The 16058-nt window shown below is 38.9% G+C and overlaps 1 long non-coding RNA gene across 2 annotated transcripts in view; it reads right to left on the reverse strand.

Moving 5' to 3' along the window:
- The window catches only part of LOC126210439 (uncharacterized), a 123982-nt gene that overhangs the window by 69009 nt on the left and 38915 nt on the right, over positions 1–16058 (reverse strand). The window contains exons 2-3 of one of the 2 annotated variants that reach the window (XR_007540675.1): positions 10175–10261; positions 297–443 (exon numbers count right to left, since the gene is read on the reverse strand). This is a non-coding gene — a long non-coding RNA (uncharacterized LOC126210439). Of the gene's footprint in view, positions 1–296; positions 444–1039; positions 1178–10174; positions 10262–16058 lie in introns of those variants that run through there. The other variant, XR_007540676.1, reaches the window with a different exon arrangement.

The raw sequence follows: 16058 nt of genomic DNA on the forward strand, positions 1-16058 counted from the left end.
AGCTGCTCTTTTTCAAATACTGTGTGGCAAAAGTGACAATTAGTGCATTTCCAGCCATTACAAAATTTTGTTGTTTCTCATGTAGGTTGCATTGCAACATCTCACACGAAAATAATGCTTGCATTCATCATACTGCCATTCGTGACGATTCTTTAAAAGTAGTAGTAGTAGTAGTAGTAGTAGTAATTCTATTCGTCATTGGAGTACTTTTACAAGGGTAACAGGCATGTCAGGTATTACAATTTATGAACAACAAAAATAAAATATTTCACATGTAAAGATGTTTGTATACTTACAGGTATATTTTGACAAGGATGGAACAGGTAGTCGGCTGTGGTCTTATACTATAATAGGTAAGATCCTAAATTTGCCTGAAGTAATTCAAAGAAACCACGGAAAACCTACATCAGGATGGCTGTACGAAGACTGGGGCCTTCAGATTCCTGCAACAGTTTGTACACTTGTTCATTATAATACATAACGTATTTGTTCAGACGCTAGGTTAAATAAAAATAACACACAAATGATTTTTAAAACACAATTTCTGTAAAACGGTTTGAAAATAAAATTTACTTTGCGACAAATGAGTTACATAATAAGGGTAGATTTTAAGCTTAAATACCACGGACCGGGACACCACAATGAAATTTATTTTACGAGAGAATATGAAAAATATCAATTGATGATAATTTTAATCTAGATGCAAACGTTTGCCACAGAAACGGTTGTTAGGTTAGTGCACAGCTACTATGCAATCGAGATAAAACGAAGTAATTTGATGATATTCAATCAATATTTTGTGAAGACTGCAGTCACACGAAACTGTTATTTTCGTAAAACTAAATTTAGCTATCGCTTTGGTTTACAATGTCGATGCAGTGTATTTTATAACAAGTATCATTTATTAGGTTTACATAAGCATATTATATCGCAGCAACTGTGAATGCACTGAACTTCTGGAACTATGAAACTTTGAACAGCTAATTTCGCTAACCTGTAGAGCAGTTCAATAATAAAAACCATACGCTACATTACAAACCTAGCTGTCACCTCAACCTCCATTCAAATCATGTAATTAAAAAAAAACTCCAGTCTTTTGGACTGAAATATCAAGGAAACTGTAAGAAACCTCTATAGAACGTCAAACAATTTCAATTCCAGCGCTCCGAACATTTACTATCGTTCCTCGTTTCTCATTGGATACTTAAAACTGTCTTCCCATTGGCTACGTGGAACTGGCGCAGTGCCAATATAAGTGCTTGGAAAAATTATCAAAGTTCCAGTTATTCTTTGATAACCGGTATTTTTAACGGTTATTAATAACTGTCCAGTTATTTTTCACTACCGAATACTCCGACAGGGTCACAGTTAAATAACGACATAGTTGGAATCCTGCGGTTTAGTTATGAGTATAATTGCGAGTAGTGTGAAATGGCAGGAATGTCGTATGAATCGTGTCATAACCCTAGCTACTTAACTCCGGGTACATTTCAGTTGATGTTAGAACGTTTATTAGTGTTTCATATTATATGTATGTACGTTATCGGTCGCTATTAGAAATATTATCTTCTCAGCTGTAACAGAAAGTACGCGGAACTTCGCCACAGCACTGTTTAAGTAAAATGTTAACAACGTGCGTTTTTAAGTATGAAGTAATATGTAAACTGAATACTGTAGGTTAAATTCGAAGCTTAATTTCTTGTGCTGCTTACTTAATAGAATAAGTCTACAGCCTTGTAATACAACAAAAAATATACGTAATGTGACAGATTTGTTTACTCCTGTCCTGTACAAGATAGTCCTATGGGGGAAAGTGTGAGTACGCTAATCCAAGTTTTATATGAGATTTGGAAAACTGCTCGATTTCTCCAGCTACAGCATGTTTATAACATATGAAGACATGCAGATCGAAAAGGTTGACAGCGTTACACTTCTGGGAATACAACTCAATAATAAATTCAGGCAAACCTATGTTTCTAGCATTTGTAGACTTAGAGAAAGCTTTTGACAATGTTGACTGGAACAAATGGTTCCAGTCATATCTAAAAAGTAGAAGACAGATAACTGAAATCTCACATATTTCAAGTTGCTCAAACTATATTGTAAAGTATACTTCAGACCCAAATTATGTAAATATAGGTGTCCCACAGGGTAGTGTCCTTGGCCCAGTACTATTCCTCATTTACATAAACGACCTCTCACAGAGCATCAAGCATGGACAAACAATATTGTTTGCAGATGACTCAAATGTTCTAATCAGTGACAAATCACCAGATGCACTAAAAGAAAAAGCCAAACAAACACTAAACAGTGTACGTGAGTGGGCATCCAATCATAAACTAACACTAAATCTTAAAAAAAAAAACAAATGCTGTTAACTTCTATGTCTGCAAAAAACCACACTATAACAACTTTAAGTTAAACAATGAAACTATAGAATGTGTAGACTACACAAAATTTCTTGGTATGCATGTTGACAGTCAGTTAAAGTGGGAAGAACATATTAAAATACTTAGTAACAGAATCGCTACAGCATGCTATGCTCTGAGAATTCTGACTGCAGTTTGTGATACTACATGTGTCAGATCTGTATATTTTTCTTATATCCACTCTGTTATTACCTATGGAATAATATTTTGGGGAGTCAACAGTAAAAATATTCAAATAGTTTTCAAATTACAGAAAAGAGCAATTCGTATAATAACCAAGAGTGGCAGTAGGGCTCACTGCCTTGAACATTTCCAAAAGCTGGAAATCCTAACTGTCCCCTGTGAATACATTTTTCAAAGTGTTATGTATGTAAAAAAAAAAATATTGACTGCTATATGAAAAATTCTTTAGTACACAGCTATGAAACTAGAAACCAATACAATCTGCATCTAGAGAGGAAAAATAAAGTTAAAACTCAGCAGAGCTTGTTGTACAATGCTGTTAAATTATATAATAAATTACCCCAAAAAATAAAAGATATTGACACAATCGGACAGTTCAAAACAAAACTAAAATTTTTTTTATTAAATAAAAGTTATTACGCAGTAATGGACTATCTGAATTAAAACATGTAGTGTAATTAAAGTAGCCTGCATTGTAATACATGAGGAAATAATTATAATATGAAATCAAAAATTGTACAGTACTATAAGAAAATTACAAATTGCACAAGGATATAAAACTAATTTAAGATACCTCAAAAATGTGTGTAAATACAAATTTTGTGTGTATAATTGTAGGTATATTGTATTGTATATGATTTTGCTGACGAAATCCACACAATGTAAATTATTACATGGATTAATAAAGAAATCAGTCAATCAATCAATCAATACTCTCTTTCAAATTCTGAAGGCGGCAGGGGTAAAATACAGGGAGAAAAAGGCTATTTACAATTTGTACAGAAACCAGATGGCAGTTATAAGAGTCGAGGGACATGAAAGAGAAGCAGTGGTTGGGAAGGGAGTGAGACAGGGTTCTAGCCTCTCCCCTACTCCGAATTTTTCTTTTGTTTCCTTCACTGCTTGCCCAATGTAGATTGAATAGGTATTAAAATCCATGGAGAAGAAATAAAAACTTTAACATTCGCTGATGACATTGTAATTCTGTCAGAGACAGCAAAGGACTTACAAGAGCAGTTGAACGGAATGGATAGTGTCTTGAAAGGAGGATATAAGATGAACATCAAAAAAACAAACCGAGAATAATGGACTGTAGTCGAATTAAGTCGGGTGATGCTGAGGGAATTAGATTAGGAAATGAGACACTTAAAGTAGTAAAGGAGTTTTCTATTTGGGGAGCAAAATAACTGATGATGGCCGAATTAGAGAGGATATAAAATGTAGACTGGCAATGGCAAGGAAAGTGTTTCTGAAGAAGAGAAATTTGTTAACATCGAGTATAGATTTAAGTGTCAGGAAGTCGTTTCTGAAAGTATTTGTATGGAGTGTAGCCATGTATGGAACTGAAACATGGACGATAACTAGTTTTGACAAGAAGAGAATAGAAGCTTTCGAAATGTGGTGCTACAGAAGAATGCTGAAGATTAGATGGGTAGATCACATAACTAATGAGGAGGTATTGAATAGGATTGGGGAGAAGAGAAGTTTGCGGCACAACTTTACTAGAAGAAGGGATCGGTTGGTAGGACATGTTTTGAGGCATCATGGGATCACCAATTTAGTATTGGAGGGCAGCGTGGAGGGTAAAAATCATAGAAGGAGACCAAGAGATGAATACACTAAACAGATACAGAAGGATGTAAGTTGCAGTAAGTACTGGGCGATGAAGAAGCTTGCACAGGATAGAGTAGCGTGGAGAGCTGCATCAAACCAGTCTCAGGACTGAAGACAACAACAACAACAACAACAACAACAACAACAACAACAACAATAATAACAATAAAGTCAGTTGGGAAGGGCGTACCACAGAATTTATGAAGTGCCTAAACAAGTCTGTATTTGCAGTGAGAATGATGTCAGATGTAGGAGACATAAATATAGAAAAGCTTACATATTTTCATTCTATTTTTTCATAAGGGATCATATTCTGTGGTAACTCATCAAACAGAGCGTATGGAGTGTAGCCAGAGCCAGAGCAAAATTTTTTCGCATGTAAAAGCGTGTAATAAAAATCGTTTATGGTATAAATTCAAGAACATCATGTAGGAACTTGTTTGTGGAACTTTGAATTCTAACCACTGCTTCCTAGTATATTTATTCCTTAATGAAATTTGTTGCAAGTATTTCCAACCAATAGCTCAATACATAATATCAGTACTAGAAATAGGAACAGAAATGTACATAATGACCCAAAATCACTTACCTTGGTCCAAAAGGGGTCCAATATTCAGGAACATGCATTTTCAATAAACTGCCAGCAAGTCAGCAACCATTAAAAAGTAGGTTTCAGGTAAAGCACCGTTTACAGAGTGTTTGAAAGACTTTTTGACACAGAAGTGTCCAATTCCATCCGTGTGCTTTGACCCAGGACGTCATCAATATGGCAGAAATGGCTATTTTAAGTGTGTCTGTGACGTCACTACACACACATGGCAACAAACATGAAGATACATATAAATAATACAATAACATCTCCCACCAAAAATACAGTCAAACCCATGGGACAACCGCGGGAAGTTTGGGGTTTTAGAGTGAGGACAAGCTAGCAAAAAAAAAGAAAAGATCCCAAAACACAAAATGAAGAACAAAAAGGAAGACAAAATAAAATTCAGCAACCCGCTACACAATTTGCAGGAATCGGACACTTCCCTTGAACAATATAGGTCAACCATAGGGGACCATACCAAAACACCACCAATACCCACAATTAAAAGTACGAAAATTGGAATTGGACATTTCCCTTGACCTACATACGTCAACCTCAGATGACGAAACCAAAACATCAACACCTACAACTATGAAAATGGGAATCGGTCATTTCTGGTGACCTATATACAGGGTGTTACAAAAAGGTACGGCCAAACTTTCAGGAAACATTCCTCACACACAAATAAAGGAAAACTGTTATGTGGACATGTGTCCGGAAAAGCTTAATTTCCATGTTAGAGCTGATTTTAGTTTCGTCAGTATGTACTGTACTTCCTCAATTCTGATGACCAAATTGTAAATTTTCACAATCAACATGTGTGGGATGACGAGAATCCGCATGGAATTGTGCAATCACATCATCAACACATATTTTCTGTGAACGTTTGGGCAGGCATTGTTGGTGATGTCTTGATTGGGCCCCATGTTTTTCCACCTACGGTCAATGGAGCACGTTATCATGATTTCATACGGGATACTCTACCTGTGCTGCTAGAACATGTGCCTTTACAAGTACGACACAACATGTGGTTCATGCACGATGGAGCTCCTGCACATTTCAGTCGAAGTTTTCGTACACTTCTCAACAAAAGATTCGGTGCCCGATGGATTGGTAGAGGCGGACCAATTCCATGGCCTCCACAGTCTCCTGACCTCAACCCTCTTGAATTTCATTTATGGGGGCATTTGAAAGCTCTTGTCTACGCAACCCTGGTAGCAAATGTAGAGACTCTTCATGCTCGTATTGTGGACAGCTGGGATACAATACGCCATTCTCCAGGGCTGCATCAGGGATTCCATGCGACGGAGGGTGGATGCATGTATCCTCGCTAACGGAGGACATATTGAACATTTCCTGTAACAAAGTGTTTGAAGTCACGCTGGTACATTCTGTTGCTGTGTGTTTCCATTCCATGATTAATGTGATTTGAAGAGAAGTAATAAAATGAGCTCCAACATGGAAAGTAAGCGTTTCCGGACACATGTCCACATAACATATTTTCTTTCTTTGTGTGTGAGGAGTGTTTCATGAAAGTTTGGCCGTATCTTTTTGTAACACCCTGTAGGTCCACCACAACTACTGATGCCAAAAAGCCAACACCTACAACTGCGAAAAATAAAATCAAAACCACAACCTCAAAAATCCACAAATCAAACATCCCTACATAAATTAAAACACCTTCAATACTCCATAAATACACAAAGCATCACAACTAGAAAAAAAAAGTTAGCTATCACCAGCAAGACGGGTCAGATCGGACACTTCCATTGACCCCTCCTTCTACTCTGTAGACGAATATCTTAACAGAGACTGTTAGAACAGCTTAAGTAAAAATTCTGCTATATTTCAGTTTTGACAGCACTTGGTCGCAACAGTCAAGATCGGGTATTCTGTGTATGATAAATTTATTAAAAGTGCATAACTGTGTTTCTATTCTGACGGTGTATCAATTCTGTAAATATTAGCAGTTACTGTAATATATTCACATATTTTGACAATCTCCTGACAAATGATGAGGATAATAATTATTATATTCAAATGTATTATTTATAAAACTTCCTGGCAGATTAAAGCTGTGTGCCAGACCAAGACTCGAACTCGGGACCTTCAGCGCACACTCCGCTGCAGAGTGAAAATCTCATTCTGGTATTATTTATACTTTCTGACATATTATTATTTGTCATTTGACACATTATTATTTGTCATTCGCGATGGCCAGCGGCTATTTCCGAAGCAATACGAAAATATTTGTTCTCTCCAGTAACTATCCTCTCTGGAAATATCACCGGGGCCTACGACTGGAGTCACTGAATCAGGAACAGACACATAGTTATTCCGCTACAAACTTCCAGGTTACCTGTAGTTGTAGCCCGATAACTGCCAGAGAACGAGAACTGTGAGCCAATAACGATAACTGCCAGAGGAAAATACCGATCTCTGACAGTTATTTCATAGTCGCTCGAATTCCTTATGGTAAATCTCTTTATACTAACCGTCCAAGCTTAATTGACATATAAGCCGGTGGCTTAAGAGAACGACCGTACTTGTTAATGCCTGTACTGCAGCTCCTATCAGCCACCGCTCGGACATTAACTTTATTTAATTTTTTGTGCTAACAGTAACGAAGGCGCACGAAATAGTACACAGCTCTTATCAACAGATGGCGCGCAGTCTTACAGTTATTCCCATGGCCTATAGAACGCCTTCTACATCCCTCTCTTTCGTTCGTAGCCAGATCTCCGATGAGCTGAGGCGAAAGCGTAGTACCACAGTCTAACATGTTATCGGTCACCAGATGGCGCGAGGCACTGTTGACACTAGACAGTTATTGCAAGAACTGCCAGTATCAGAGGAACGGTTATCGCAGTAACCGTTACTTCTCAGTAACCGTTTATTTCTATCAGTTACGTTATTTTTTGCCACCTCTAGTTGACACTAACCCTGATATCAACTGAAGAACTAGCATATTAAATCTTATTTCTTCCAAGCAAGTTTTGTGCTGTTCAAAGGCCTATATACGCACCAATTTATTGACCAACTGATCGTCCACATTGTTTCGACCAACAAATTATGCTGTGTGTAGCGCTGTCATGCCAACACTGTGCAGGGCGTCATTTGATACGTTTGGACTAATAGCTCTGGAAATCTTCAGTAACACAAAACGAATGTTTAACATCACGAAATTGGTGCTACAAATCTTGTTTCAATTCTGAACAACAAGAGAAAAACATGACAAATGTAGCATAGTAACGTATTATAACTACTACACAATACATTAATTATATACATAAAAAGAAACATGTATTACGGGCCACAGAAGATGCTTCATAAGTAAAATCAGCAAAACGCATATGTCAGAAAAACACACTCCCTTTCATTTAATTACACACACCCCGTTTACATGCGGCTCTCAAAACCGGATTTCTTAAACCAATTTCCTGATGCCGATTCTGGGTGGTCATGTAAAGGCTTCAAAATCGATTCTGGAAATCCGCTTCAATATGGACTTATTGTACAATGAAGGAAAATCAGATATATTAGACTGAGCATTAGACTAAGATTTAAGTGAAGAGAAATAGCGGTTGTACAAACAAAATCAGAAACAGGATCAGCTGTTTTCCGGACGCTATATTTGACTGGGGTATAAGATCCGCTTCTAACATGTAAACACGTCAGCTTTCCGAAATTCGGTTTTCGCCTTTCGGAAGATGTGTCGAATGCAAAGGTAGTGCGACGGAACGTACCTTCATGGACTTTTGCACATGTTTGTAATTCCTCACTGGTTACTGGAGTTTTCTTGAAACGTTGAAATTAGCAAAAGTGAGGCCTCTGCTTAAAAAGGGTCAAAGAACAGAGATACAAAATTACGGACCAATCTCTATACTGTGTGGCTTTTCAGAAATATTAGAAAAAATATTTTATAGGAGATTGGTTTCATTTTACAGAAGAAAATAATCTCTTCTCAAAATCACAGCATTGTTTCTGTAACTATTGGTCCACAGAAACGGCCGTTTTGATTTTTTAAACGAAGCCCTGACGTCAGTAGGTGACTTATCTGCTATATTTTTTTTTACCTCACCATAGTTTTTGATGTTATAAACCATAAATTGGAAGATGCAGGAGACTGGGACACAAATGGATACAATCATACCTGAATGAACAACAGGCAACAAATAGTGGAACTTAATTAGCAAGAAGTGAAGTAAGGGAAACAGATTGTTAAATATGGTGCTTTATCAAAAACAAATTAAGTACCACCTGGTATCAAGTGAAAATTATTACTGGCTGTGTGACAAAACAAATGATTAATATATATTACACACAGGTGGCATCACGTTTGAGATATGTCACAATTTTTGGGGGCAACTCACCTGCCAGGAGAAGTTGCTTTATTGTCCAAAAAAGAAATATAAGGAAGAAAGGAGATGAAACTGTTAGAAGCTCGTGCAGGCCACTATTTAAGTACCTACACATTCTTCCACTACCTTGCTTATATATTTTGGAAGTCACATGTTTCATTAAGAAAATAATGGACACTGAAGACCAATTAGCGCAAAAAAATGAAACAGTTCATAAGTACTACTCAACAGAAAATGGGACTGCATAGTGAGTATGAAAAAGCGGAACTAAGACAAGATGGGCCTGTATTAGCAGGGGAAAAAACTGACAAGTTACAACAATGCACATTGACACAAAAAATTAAGGAATTTTAAAATTTCTCTAAAAATGTAGCTTTTAAATAAATAGTATTACAGTGTTGATGAATATATACAATCTTAAACTATACAGAAGCTAGTGAATCTAACTGTTCCAAAAATCTGGACAAGTTCCTATAGAATACTTCAGTTAGTAACATAGTGTTAGACTCTGTCACATATATTGAAAATATCTTCTAATTTTAAATTTGTGTCTTTTGTATACATGCAAAAGCTATAAACTAGTCATGAAGCTTCCACAAAAACTGTAAGCATTACTCTGCTTTTTTTAATTAATCCTCTTGCTTTTTAACTAGAAAACTGTTATAAATTCTTGAGAAGAACGAGAAGAGAGTAATCTATATCTTTACATTTGATTCCAGATTTATGTCTGTAAACTTATTTATATTGCAGTAGATATACAATTCATAATTGTAAGATCACTTCATGTTGTCTCATCTCATCGTCTCAAAAAAATTGACTCGCTCAATTTCACTTTCTAACTATGTACAAAAGTGATGAAATGAACTCCAGCATTGCCAGTCCCAAGCAAGCAAGCATCTCGCAAGCAATGGGGAAGGAGGAGGAGTAGTAACAACCTCATAAAAAAACCTAGGTCCATCTGACTCGAGATGGTAGCACCCAGTTAGGGCTCCTACCTCGGGTTACAGGCGAAGCCCAGCCAATGGTCTCTAAGGCGGAAGAGGAAACGTCACTTCCCAATGGCAGAGAGAGCAGAAGAGCCACTGAAACACATCAGGTAGCAGCTGTATTCCATGTTAGGGGCGGCTATCAAAGGCATCTGTGTTCCCCATGTCAGGGGTGGCCTGAACTCATCTTCTGGGGCTAACAGCTTCAGTCTTATAACTGGACAGACACAAGCTGTGCCAACAAAAAAAATTTTTTTAGCTCATGGAATGGATCGCACTATTGAATTGAGATTACCACAGAGGGACAATTCTCGTTGACCGAGGTAACCCAACCGGGCATTCGAATTCTGGGGGACCTGCCAAAAAGGGCACAAGGGAAGAGTTGGAGCTCCCAAGAACCTCAGAGAAGATTAAAACTAAAAAGACTCAAAATTGGAATTAAAAATGTACAGACAATGATTATGACTGGTAAACCTAAACAGGTAATAGATGAGTTGAAAGAGAAAAGCATTGGAATACTATCAATGCAAGAAACATGATACACTGACGAAGATACAGTGGAGCCAGAAGGATTCATAATACTGAAAGGGAAACCAGGAGTTAGAATGGGAAAGGAAAGACATGCACCTAGATGCTTTGGTATGGGGTTAATAGTAGACAAGAGATACGAGGATGGCATAACTGAAATGAAGACCAGGTCAGAAAGAATATCAACACTGACATTTCAAGCGGAGAACAAAAAGTATACAATAGTAAATGCACATGCACCTACAAATGACAAGAACAGGAAAGACAAGAAAGTTGCAGACAGTTTCTGAGACGAGCTAGATGATACACTGAAAAACATACCATATAGACATGTAAAGATACTCGTAGGAGATTATAATGCACAGATTGGAAGGGTGAAGCAACATAAAGGAGTAGTGGGCGAGTCCCCTGCACACCAGTGGACAAACAAAAACGGAGAAAGACTAATTGAACTGTGTCGAGAACACAAAATGAGATTGATGACCAGGACCAAACTGAGTAAGAAAAAGACATGGGCAAACCCATGCACCCATCTTGGGGAATTCCAAATTGACCACATAGCAATCAGCAGGACAAAGACTAAAGAGATCATGAACACAAAGGTCAGGAGGAACACAAGAATAGAAACGGATCATTACCTTACAAAATTTAAGTGCCTTTGGATTACAAACAGGGACAGACTGCCACAGACAAATGGAAGAACCGGACATATAGACAGACAGAGACAAATTAAGAAACAATTGATCCAGATATGAGGAATGAATTGACTCATTGAATGAGTGGGACGACATAATGTGAAATATGGCAAAACAGGCGGAACTATGGGGTAAGGAAGGAAAGAAACAGAAGCACTGGTGGTGGAACAAGGAATGTGAGGAAGTGGTGGAGACTCGCAGGAAAACTTGGAGAGACTGGAGCAGCAAGGAGGACCCAGAAAAATGGGAAGTTTTCTTAGGAGCAAGAAAGGAAGCAGTCCGAACAATAAGATGGACCAGAAGACAGAAGATGAAGCAGGAGCTGGATGAGATTGAGACCAACTTCAGGAAAAACAACAGACACTTTTTCAGGAAATTCAAAAAGAGTCTGATTGGATATAAGTGTAGAGAACTGTTTATAAGAGATAAGAAAGGGGAGCTGGCTGTTAGTGCAAAGGAGAACTGTAGGATTATTATTATTTCCTCAAAGGTTTTAATAATTTCAACAGTTGCTCTGAAAGATCGCATTGTGCAGTAATCAGAAGGTCAACACCACAGAACGTGAGATAAAGTGCAACAGCCTGTTTTTGTTCCATTAGCCTTGCAAGCATATAATAGGTGGCATTCCACTGCGTACTGACGTTTTTCACCAATTCATGCTGAAGGAGATCCAAATCTTTTTGGATGGAATGCAGTTTTTCCTGTGCAGTGCAGATCCTCCTACCTGTTGCTGTCATTCCAGTCATATTTGGCTGAGCCTTCACACAATCAGTAACAATTAATTGAAGAAGTATGAATGAAACAAGGCATTGAGGTCAATTCTATGTCACTAACGGTTTTACTACGTATCATCAGTTATCATCAATAACGACATAATTTTTTTGCCAGCTGGGTATCCCATTAACTTGCAGTTTCCAATAAACTAATCATTATGTTTTCTGCTGTGTGTTGTCCCTCAGAATGCTTGATACTCAATACTTCATGTCTGACATTAAATTCGCAATCAATAAAATGGGCAGTAAAACTTAAAAAAAAGGAACTGTTTTGATTATGCAAGTACCACATGTCACATGTGACAGAAATAAAATCAGTCCCTGAAAATAATCTTTTCATTGTCTCAACAACCTTACAATACATTTCTGAAATTATTTTGCTTGAAAAGTAAGGGCAGCTCGGTATTTTATTCGCAGCAAAGCACTATTGACCAGCCTCCTAAAACCGGCCTTTTCTGTTATAGTTATTGTCTCATTGTCAAGTGCTATCATTTCGGCAACTAAAAGATGGTATTTTTTAATGTCGGGATCATTAATATCCCACAGTTTATGTATTTTAGCACATTCTTTGAGACTCAGTTGCTTTTTTGATGTCGGAGGTTTACGTGCATCTGTATCTTGGTCTGTACTTTCTTGCTCCTTAGGAAGAATAGCCTGCAACTTATGATGTTTGTCTCTGTGTGTATTTTTCAAATAATTTATCATTTGTGATGTAGTCACCTTCCTTCCAACGCCACCAAGAGAAATTTTGCACAATTTACATACAACAGTTTTTGGATTATTTTCATCGTTCTAGAAGTATGTCCATTAGGCGATTTTTTTTAGAGCATATAATTGATTGTTATTACTTAGACCTTCCACAGTTTCAGTTTCAAACAAACCAAAACATAGAAAGTACGATACCCTGTGCTTAGGTATTGACGATGTGTATCAGATAAACTTGTCAACAAAACACACAGCACGGTAATAACTGTTCGAATGGGATGGTGCGACGAGGGAGAGAGGTAAGGCCGTGGTCACAGTAGCTCTGATATTGGTGGATTCCGCCACTGCCCAACACTGGCTGGAAGTGACCGATCTCTTCAAACCAGTACACCACTATATGTGTGGTCACACCATAGCCGACCTTATCACACGAATGTACAGACTTCGGATGACAATTGGTGAAATTCAAACAAGTTTGTTTTCTTTGGCCAACTTGAGCGATGTTCGCAGACATAAAATATGGAGCCTGAGAACCTGATAAGTATCACTGCTCATCACGTGTCACCTGAACCACGCCCCCCTTTCTCACAATATATAAGTCGCTCTCAGACACCCGACCAGTCAGTCGGCAAGACTCAGCGGAGCAGTGCCTCTGAGGAAGTCCAGCCCAGTCCTGGACGAAACGTAAGGAGCAGAAAAGTTCTTGGACCACGACCTCACATCCCGGAAAGTATATCAACAGCCATGTCACCCGGTCGTGAAAGCCTTCATGCTACAACCTGATAAGTTTGTTGTATGTTAACTGGGGGCTCAGAAATGATGGAGAGGCTCTGTCCCCACCACAGCCACAGTGGTCCACAACCCCACGATGACTGCTGCAGTCTGCTGCACCCCTCCGCCGCCCCACACCAAACCCATGGTTATTGTGCAGTTCGGCCGGCGCCCCCCCCCCCCTCCGCCCCCCCCCCACCCCTCACAGGGAATGTATCACACCAGATGAATGTAACCCCTATGTTTGCGTAGTAGAGTAATGGTGGTGTATGCGTACGTGGAGAACTTGCTTGTGCAGCAATCGCCGACATAGTGTAGCTGAGGCAAAATAGGGGGAACAAGCATGCATTCGCCAAGGCAGATGGAAAACCACCTAAAAACCATGCACAGACTGTGCCGGCTCACCGACCCTCGACACAAGTCCGCCAGGGGGATTCGTGCCGGGGACCAGGCGCTCCTTCCCGCTCTGGAAAGCCGTACGTTAAGACCGCTCGGCTAACCGGGCGGGCACCTGATAAGTTTAGTCGAAGAGAGAGTGAGTTTGTGGCATCCTGAGGATGAAAATATCATAATTGGGATGAGTTTGTTGCATCCTGAGGGTGAAAATATTACAACTGAAATATAGTTTGGAATCTATGAACTGATATTGCAGGTTTATTCAAAACCTCAAATAGGCAAAATCTCTCTTGGAAATATTAGGCATAGAGTATAACATCAAAAAATTATTTGTTCGAGTGAAAAGCATGGCGTATCTTATATGATCATAGCTAGTGTACTGGTTCTTTTTTGTGATAGATTGTTGTTAGTTGTCTTACTGGCATTTTGTGCCAGTAGTGTAATTATGTTCATGTAAAGTGGTTTGCAAATGTGGTGTATGGTATGTATTTCTACTTTTAAGTGCTTTAGGTTTTCAGAGTATCTTTTGCTACACTTTATGCTTGTCTTTCACTCTAGTGCTAAATGAAGTCACTGAATGTTAAGTGATGTACATCTGTACAACGTTAAATACAGCGAAACACCGTGTTTATAACTTGCTTTTCAAGGTTAACACAAATTATCTCAAGTAAAAGAACTTTTCTCCCCTCATCTCATTTATTTGTAAAACTCATCTGGTTATTCTGATAACTGATGCCAGTGCGTATAGAACTTGTCACATTCTTTATGAGACAAGAAAGCTCATTCACATGCATTAGGCATCTAATTAGCAGAACCAGCTATGCAGCACTCGTATCCAAGCACAGATGTGTCATGTTATCCATCCCACCCAAAGAGGTTAAAATCTAACCTACTTCATACATAGAATAGATTCCAACCTAACGTTCTTGACCCTACCAAAAACTGACGGAGGAGATCAGACACACTATGGCCACACTGTCAGCCGATGTTATCGGGCGACCTCTGGTGATGGTGTCTGACTACCATTGTCGCTGCCACTGTGAATTCAGCCTAAATAAATTTGAGCAACAAGTGAGAAACAAACATGTCGATATAAGTTTTCCCACCATGCACCGGCCAAATACTTTTGCCTAATATTCGGCTAGATAGCCCGCAGAATATTCAGTATTTGGCATATGGCCAAATATACTCTTTGTAGGAAGTCTGAAATTAAGCACTCAGGGACAGTAAAATATATACAGATTTTTTTTTTTTTTTTTTTTATTAAACATCTGATGACTGTCTGACACTTTAAAAAAATAGAATCCAAAAAGTGAAAAATAGGCAGTTGATGAACTTTTATTCATAAACTACCCAAGGCAAATTAGTAATAAAATCACCAAATGGGGGAAATATTTATAAAGTTTTGAAACTTTGGGAAAATACTTGTCCAAAAAAACCACTTCTGTAAGACTTGGTATATTTCATTACAGATGTACACATTACAACAAGCTGTACAGCCAACTGATCATGCAAGATGGAGTGGGCCATTAGGTTAACAGACTCAAAGAACTAGCAATGGTAGAGAAATGTCGTTCATTCTTGTCGACACCACAACCCCCCCCCTCCCCCTGCCCCACAGTGTGGAGCACGGTTTGAGCGCAGTGGAAGGGGAGCACGTCCAGCAGTGATGGAGACAGCAGTGATGTGATGGGTATGTCCATCTCTGGAGGTCGTTGTGGCAGGGGCCATGCTGGGAGGTCGATGTGGAACTCCTGTAGGTGGTGTGGGTGGATGAGGCGTCGGCCCACGCACGAGCACGGAGCAGTGTGGGGAGGGACTGTGTCCCCCGTACGATCAGCTGGCAGCATTCGAACTGTAACCCTCCATAGGGGGTTTACCGTAGCTCAGACGAGAGTGCGGTTGACCCTGTGCAGGAGTGGGCGATCGACTGACGAACTGGGTCCCCGGTCGGGTGGGACGAGTTTTCTTGCAGCAGGATGAAGGTGTGGTTGTTATCAATGAGGATGGTGACGTCCTCCACAT

Source organism: Schistocerca nitens, chromosome 10 (assembly GCF_023898315.1).
Source record: "Schistocerca nitens isolate TAMUIC-IGC-003100 chromosome 10, iqSchNite1.1, whole genome shotgun sequence".
Classification (NCBI taxonomy): Eukaryota; Metazoa; Arthropoda; class Insecta; order Orthoptera; family Acrididae; genus Schistocerca; species Schistocerca nitens.